Genomic DNA, 8,292 nt, shown 5'->3' with positions numbered 1-8,292 from the left:
CATTTAAAAAAATATAGGGGAACAATGCAATGTATATTAAGCAGGGACATGCCCTCATGGACCTCAAGGTTAAGCACAGTTCTTATCCATTTCTGTACTGTATATCCATGCCTGGCAACATTTTATGCTCTACCCTATTACAAACAATTCGTGCAACAAGATACAAAGCATTTACACTTGTCATCTGTGTACACTTGATGCCACAAATCACTCCGTGCTATGGGGATGGGCAGAGCACAGCCGGAACAACATTTCAATAAGATGCAAGATGCAGGTCCTCCCCAGGTTACGAGTGCCTGACTTACGGATAGCCCGTATGTATGAGCAAGCATTTGGGAGACCACAGGATGGATTTGCCAGCTGCTGCAGGACCACAGGCATCTTCTGCTGGTTGGGAATGGGGCATTTCTGTGTACTTTCTCTCCTCACTTGGTCACTCACTTTCCAATAATTTGTCTACCATTGTCGTTAAGCTGACGGGCCATTAATTACATTGTTTACCTCTTTTTAAACAATATTGATATTGCTATTAGTTTATTATTGTCACTTGTACCGAGGTACAGTGAAAAACTTGTCTTACATACCGATCATACAGGTTGATTCATTACATAGTGCATTGAGGTAGTACAGGGTAAAAACAATAACAGAATATAAAGTGTCACAGCTACAGAGGAAGTGCAGTGCAGGTAGACAATAAGGTGCAAGGTCATAATAAGGTAGACTGTGAGGTCAAAAGACCATCTCATCGTATAAGGGAACTGTTCAATAGTCTTGTCACAGTGGGATAGAAGCTGTCCTTGAGCCTGGTGGTATGTGCCCTCAGGCTTCTGTGTCTTCTACATGATAGGAGAGGAGAGAATAGAGAAAGACCTGGGTGGGTGGGGTCTTTGATTATGCTGGCTGCTTCACCAAGGCAGCAAGAAGTATACACGGAGTCCGTAGAGGGGAGGCTGGTTTCCATGATGCGCTGGGCTGTGTCCACAACTCTCTGTAGTTTCTTGCAGTCCTGGGCAGAGCAGTTGCCATACCAAGCCATGATGCATCCAGATAGGATGCTTTCTATGGTGCATTGATAAAAGTTGGTGTCAAAGGGTGCATCCCAAATTTCTTTAGCTTCCTGAGGAAGTAGAGGCACTGGTGAGCTTTCTTTGCTGTGGCATTTATGTGCTTGGACCAGGACAGGCTATTGGTGATGTTCACTCTGAGGAACTTGAAGCTCTCAACCCTCTCGACCTCAGCACCATTAATGTAGACAGGTGCATGTACACTGCCCCTTTCCTGAAGTCAATGACCAGCTCTTTTGTTTTGCTGACATTGAGGGAAAGATTGTTGTCATGACACCATGTCACTAAGCTCTCTATCTCCTTCTTGTACTCCGACTCACTGTTATTTAGATACGGCCCACTACGGTGGCATCATCTGCAAACTTGCAGATGGTTAGAGCAGAATATGGCCACGTAGTCATGAGCATATAGGGAGTAGATTAGAGGGCTGAGGATGCAGCCTTGTACAGCACCAGTTTTGAGAATAATCGTGCTGGAGGTGTTGCTGCCTATCCTTACTGACTGCGGTCTATTGGTCAGAAAGTCAAGGAAAGAGTTACAGAGGGAGTTGTTGAGTTCCAGGTCTCAGAGTTTGGTGATGAGTTTGCTTGAAATTATCGTATTGAAGGTGGAGCTGTAGTCAATAAACAATAGTCTAATGTAGGTGTCTTTACTGTCCAGATGCTCCAGAGATGAGTGTAGGGCCAGGGAGATGGTGTCCACTGTAGACCTGTTTCGGCGGTAGTCAAATTGCAGTGGGTTGAGTTTTCCAGGAGGCTGGAGTTAATGTGTGCCCTGACCAGCCTCTCGAAGCACTTCATGATGGTGGATGTCAGAGCCACCGGCTGACAGTCATTAAAGCATGTTATCTTGTTTCTCTTAGGTACTGGGATGATAGTGATCTTCTTAAAATGGGTGGGAACCTGAGATTGAAGCAGGGAGAGGTTAAATATGTCTGCAAATATCCCCGCCAGCTGATCAGCACAATATCTGAGGACACGTCCAGGGACATTGTCCACGCCACGTGCTTTCCTCGTGTTCACTCTCCGGAAGACTGATCTTACGTCCTTGATGGTGACCACGGGTTCAGTTGCAATGGAGGCTGTCAATGTCACAACCAATTCCCTTCTGTTCAAAATGTGCATAGAATGCTTTAAACTCAGTAGGAAGGGATGCGCTGTGGTTGACTATGCTGCCCGACTTAGTTTTGTAGCCTGGTATAGCATGTAAACACTGCCACAACTGACGGTTGGTCTGGGACTATTTTGAACTGATATTGTCTCTTGGCATCTCTGATAGCATTATGGAGGTTGTCTCTCAATTTCTTGTAAAGGTCAGGGTCACCTGATTGGAATGCAGCAGTTCTCAACTTCAATAGGGAGTGGATCTCCCAGTGCATCCATGGTTTCCAGTTTGGGAACACTCTTTGGTACACAGTCCTCAACACACTTGCTGAGAATGTCCATGATGGTGGTGACATACTTATCAAGGGCAGCCAGTCCACTGACTCAAAGCAGTCATAGAGAAGCTCATCTGTTTCCTCAGACCAGCATTGCACGACTCTCTGTACTGGATCCTCCAGTTTCAGTTTCTGTTTGTATGCAGGGAGAAGGAGCACAGCCTGGTGGTCTGACTTACCAAAGCGTGGGCAGGGGTGTGGCTTGGAAGGCATCTTTGGTTGTATAGCAATGGTCAAGGGTGTTAGGGCCCCTGGCGGGACAGGAGACGTGCTGGTAGTACTTTGTTGCTGGTTCGTAACAGTTACCAAAAGAAACACTCTGAGTCATGTATAAGTGGTTAAAGCTATTTTATTAATAACTACTTATGATAAGAAAAATAGAGGTAAAAATGTTAGAATGTTAGAAGTAAAAATGTTAAATCTTAAACATTAACCCCAAAAACTAAACTCGTAGTGTGTGCGTGGCAAATTCCCAAACTCCAAGTCCAGGAATAGTTTTCAAAGTTCAGTTCAGCAAGCTATAAGGTGAAATGTGAGCAAAGGCTTCTTCATCAAAACCACTGTTGACTGAAGATAAGACGTAGATGTAGAGAGAAAATAGAGAGTAATTACGAAATCCAAATGTTCCATAATGGAACCCAAACGACACCTCAGTGTCTACTCAGCAGTGACCACTCCACCGCATCTGCCTCATCCCGAAAAGCATTTGAATCATGGCCGTCCACACAAATACCTGTTTCCTTCTACAGATCAACAACAAAGTGAACTCCACTGCTTTGTTCCAAAGTATCTGCCACCCCGAAAAGCATCTGAGACATGGCCATCCACACAAATACCTGTATCCTTCTACAGGTTAACGACAAAGTGGACTCCACCAGATTACTCCAAAAATCCATACGTGGATTGTAGTGACAGGCACAGTTATTGTTTCTCATCCATTGATAAACTAGCAGGCTGGTGTCTCTCTCTCTCTCTCCTCTGACTGACTCTGACTGACTGCTCCACCAACGTTATTACGTCCTTATCTTCTGTTGACGTCATCATGACACACACACACACTACTGTGTTATGTCTTAAAGGGACATTCACCAATAGTAACCCAGTCTGTAACATAACACACTTTTGACATTGGCCTACACTGTTCAATGACTCACTCAATTGTTCAATTCCAACTTATGAAGTGCAAGGGTTATGAATAGTTCTCAGGAATGGAACTATTGTTGATAAATGCTAGGTCATCCACTTTAGAAGGAAAAATAGAAAATCAGATTATTATTTAAATGGTGAAATATTGCAGCATGATGTTGTATAGAGGGACTTGTGCGTGAATAGCAAAAGGTTGGTTTGCAGGTGCAACAGGTTATCAAGAAGGCAAATGGAATGCTGGCCTTCATTGCTAGAGGGATTGAATTTAAAAGCAGGGAGGGTATGCTGCAACTGTATAGGGTATTGGTGAGGCCACACCTGGAGTACTGCGTGCAGTTCTGGTCTCCTTACTTGAGGAAAGATACACTGGCTTTGGAGGTGGTGCAGAGGAGCTTCACCAGGTTGATTCCGGCGATGAGGGGGTAAGCCTATGAGGAGAGATTGAGTCACCTTGGACTATATTCACTGGAATTCAGAAGAATAAGAGGATCTTATAGAAACATAAAAAATTATGAAAGGGATAAGATAGAGCAAGGAAGGTTGTTTCCACTGGTAGGGGAGACTAAAACTGGGGGACATAGCCTCAAGATTTGGGGAAGTAGATTTTGGACAGATGAGGCGAAACTGCTTTTCCCAGAGAGTAGTGAATATGTGGAATTCTCCGCCCAGGGAAGCAGTAGAGGCTACCTCATTAAATATGTTTAAGACAGAGTTAAGATAGATTTTTGCATAGTAGGGGAATTAAGGATTATGGGGAAAATGCAGGTAGGTGGATCTGAATCCACAGCCAGATCAGCCATGATCTTATTGAATGGCAGAGCAGGCTCGACAGACCAGATGGCCTACTCCTGCTCCTATTTCTTATGTTCTAACCCTGTTGTATCCTGGGGACGACTGTAGTGAAGACTGGATGATGTCACTGAAGTACAGGAGGGCTCGTGCTCTTGTAACTTGGTCCATTTTCATTTGTGGACCAGACCATTCTGTTTGTATATAAGCTATATTTTCCAGGTACTTATGTGCCTGCCCATATTAGGAAATGTTACCCTATCAATCAATTGAGCCTGTCAGTGTTCTGTAAACTGATGTGCACTGATAATGTTTATTTGGTCTGCCACAGAATGTCACCTCTAATTACCAACCTCTTGCTGACAAGAATGCTAGATTGGTGCACATCAGGCATAGGAAGATGTGTAATCTATTATATCCCTGTTTCTCTAAGGACTGGAACACAATGTTTCACAATCCAATATTTAGCAACTTAATTTAGTGAAATACTCTCAAGGATTGGTACAGCTCCCCAGTTTCTTTTATATCATGATACTTTGAAATGGCCAACTGATATATATGAATTTAGAGTATTCATGTACATGAGCCATGATCTTCAGTTAGATTATACTTGCATGCAAAAGAGTACTAAACTTGGAGAGATCTCTAGCAGTCTATGCAGTTGAGGAACCAATGTTCTGATAGTCATTCGAAAATACAGTGGGTGAGATACTTGCATAGACTTGCATAGTTTAAGTATTTTGCAGACATGAAATTGGCTTCCAGTGTGACCACCACATACCTATAATGATGAGTATGCGACATCAGTCAGCAGCTTTCTCAAGGAATATGGGGGAGTTGTAGGATCTAAGATGCAGAAAGTGAGCCAAAGGAGGATGCAATAGTCTGATAAGGATATGAAAGGTTGAGTGAGTGGGCTAGAAGATAGCAGATGACATACTTTATTATGTAAATAGGTCTATTTATGCGTAAATACTGGTTATTCACAAGTATTAATCCATACATTACTTGAAATTTCAATCGAGTTCAATGCCTGAAAGTGTATGAATTACATGGGTGTGAATGAAATTTGTGTAGCAAACACTTTCAAAGGGATTCTGCCTTAGAATTGTAGCTTCTGTCATTTTACCAGGCATGGGGTGAGAGGTCAGTGGGGTTGTGTAGTGGGAACTGGACTATTTCACAAAAACCCTTTCAAAAGAAAAACATACATCAGCTAAGATCTGGTACAGAGCTGTAAAGATTTAACATACAAAGGTGACTGATCCTGAAAGCAAAGATTTACCTTAAATTTCTTAACTTAAAGTTTTCTTAAGAGGTGAAACATTTTGGATGCAATATTCAGATTTGCAGCATGTGTTTTTGGGGTCCAGGGGTAGGGTTTGCTTTCAGAATGCCATCTGATGGGCACACACCTTTATGGCACAAGTCAACATAGATCAGGGGTCCCACACCTCTGGGTTTGATGGGTTATTTTTGTGTCAGAGTGGTACATGGAGCTCACTGGACATGTGCAGTAATATCACTGTCCAATATTATTTTATGTCATGTGCAGAATTCTGCTGCAGTGCTGGCTTCATGCATTGAAGCAGATCTTCACGATGAGTCCTGATGCAAGGTTTCGACCCAAAACGTCAACAATTCCTTCTTCCCACCCCCCCCCCCCCCCCACAGGTGCTGCTCAACCCGTTGAGTTCCTCCAGCAGTTTGTTTGCTGCCCTTGAGAAGGAGAGTCGGTATTGATGGAGATGAAAGAGAGAAACAAAGCTTCTCTGATTGAACAGTCCCCTCAGAAAGCTGAAAGGGGATGGAAGGGGAGTGGAAGATGTGTCTGGTGATGGCACCACGCTGAAGATAGCAGAAATTACGGAGGAGATACATTGAACACAATATCTGATAGAATTGGAGGGGAAGACAAGGGGGACAACCCTCTTACCCCAGGAATTAGTTGGTCCTGATGAAGGGTTTCAACCCAAAACTTCTATTGTCCATTATCCTCCACAGGTGCTGCCCGACCTGCTGAATTCCTCCAGCTCCTTTGTGTGTTGCTCCAGATTCCAACATCTGCAGTCTCTTGTGTCTAACCCAGGAATTAGCCTGGTGACTTTCCTTTGGGCTGCCTCCAGAGCTATTATATCCATTTTTAGGTAAGGGAACCAAATCTGTGCACGGTATTCTAGATGTGGTCTCATCAACACTGTGTACAGCAATAACAAAACCTCCCTATTCTTAAACTCCAACCCTTCACAATAAAGGCCAACATACTATTTGCCTTCTTAGCTACTTTTTTGACCTGCCTGCTAACGTTTTATGATTCATGCTCTAGAACACCTAGATCCCTCTAGATGTTACTGCTCCTTTTCACATATGTGTGGTACTACACCCTGTACTTAATAATTTTCCCGCTAATGCCCCTGGTTTAGAGATGACTGCACTGGTGCTTCAGACTGGTGCAGTGATTGATGTTGTATAGTTATAAGGTGCTTGATTGGTACTCCTTGGATTCTGTTGTCCATTTCCTTAGGGACAACAATGGGAACATGAGCTAACCTGAGCATAAGGCTGGCTGACTAAAGGGGGCAGGAAAGGCTTCAGTGTAACTGAGAAATAAAATGGAGATGTGGGAGATGGCCAATGCGGAGGTGATGGGGCGGCAGCGAAGGGAGTTGGTGGACAGAGTTGAGGGAAGCAGACGGAGAGCAAAAGATCAGATAATTACAGGGATTGATGATGATCGCCAGGGACTCCATACGTGGTTTCATGTAACAAATTGGCAAATTAGGGAATGGGTATCTGATCATGGTGGGGTGGGGTGGGGTGGGGTGGGAGGATGCAGGTTGGTGTAGGGTGAGAGAGCAATGGCTGTAGAGTCACTGTTAACTTTTTTGGGTCCCAGAGAAAACAATTTTGACCTCTCTGAATCACAAAGCACTTACGTCATGGACTCCATCAATCGCGCCTCTATTCACCTGCCACGCTTTCTGAAGTCAGGAGAATTTTAATGAAATTCTTAAGTGCAGCCTCCTTAAAATATTTAAAGAAACAACTCACCTCCCAAATGTGGATTAGCTGGTCCCTGCTCATAGAAAGCTTTTTGTTGTTCTGCACGCTCTTCTATAAGCAGGACGTGAGATCAATGGACTTGTGCAGAGCTCTATGTTGCAAGGATAAGTGGAACTGGAGCATTTGCTCTTGCAACTAAGGCACCTGTCACCCGCCTGACAATTTTATGTGCATCTGCCTGGAAAGTCCCACAGATGTTTCCAGCAAGGTTTTGGAATGATCCCAAGATGTTGAAACAAAGAGCATGTTCACCGGATTCACCAGCTGGTTTTGTTCCTGGAGATGAATAAATCTTCCACAATTTATTTGATAGTCTGAGCCTCTGGAAATGTTCCTGTATCGCAACGAAACAGAACCTTTGTCACTCAACTCTTTTTGCGGGTTTGACCTTCTGTGAATTCCACCCTTTGTCCCTTGTGCAACTGCAGATTGGTTAACAGCTGCCTGCTCTCATTTCTGAAGCTTCCATGGCAAAATTCTTCCTCTGCATAGTGACATACAGCATCCCACAAGCTCCAACCCACTGGGTTTGTGACAACTATCAAGCATGTGTTTACACTAATCCCATTTAATTCTCCCAACATTCCCATCAACGATGCCAGATTTTACCATGTATCTACTCTAGGGGCAATTTACAGTGGCTAATTAACCTACTAACCAGAACATCTTTGGGCTCTGGGTGGAAACAGGGGTACCTAGAGGAACTCCACATCATCACAGTGAGAAGGTGCAAACTCGGCAGACGACACAAAACTTGGTGGAGTTATGCATAGTGAAGGCTGTCAAAGGATA

This window comes from Pristis pectinata, chromosome 2, assembly GCF_009764475.1.
Source record: "Pristis pectinata isolate sPriPec2 chromosome 2, sPriPec2.1.pri, whole genome shotgun sequence".
Classification (NCBI taxonomy): Eukaryota; Metazoa; Chordata; class Chondrichthyes; order Rhinopristiformes; family Pristidae; genus Pristis; species Pristis pectinata.
The sequence above is the reverse complement of the archived record's forward strand: the minus strand, read 5'-3'. Positions refer to the sequence as shown.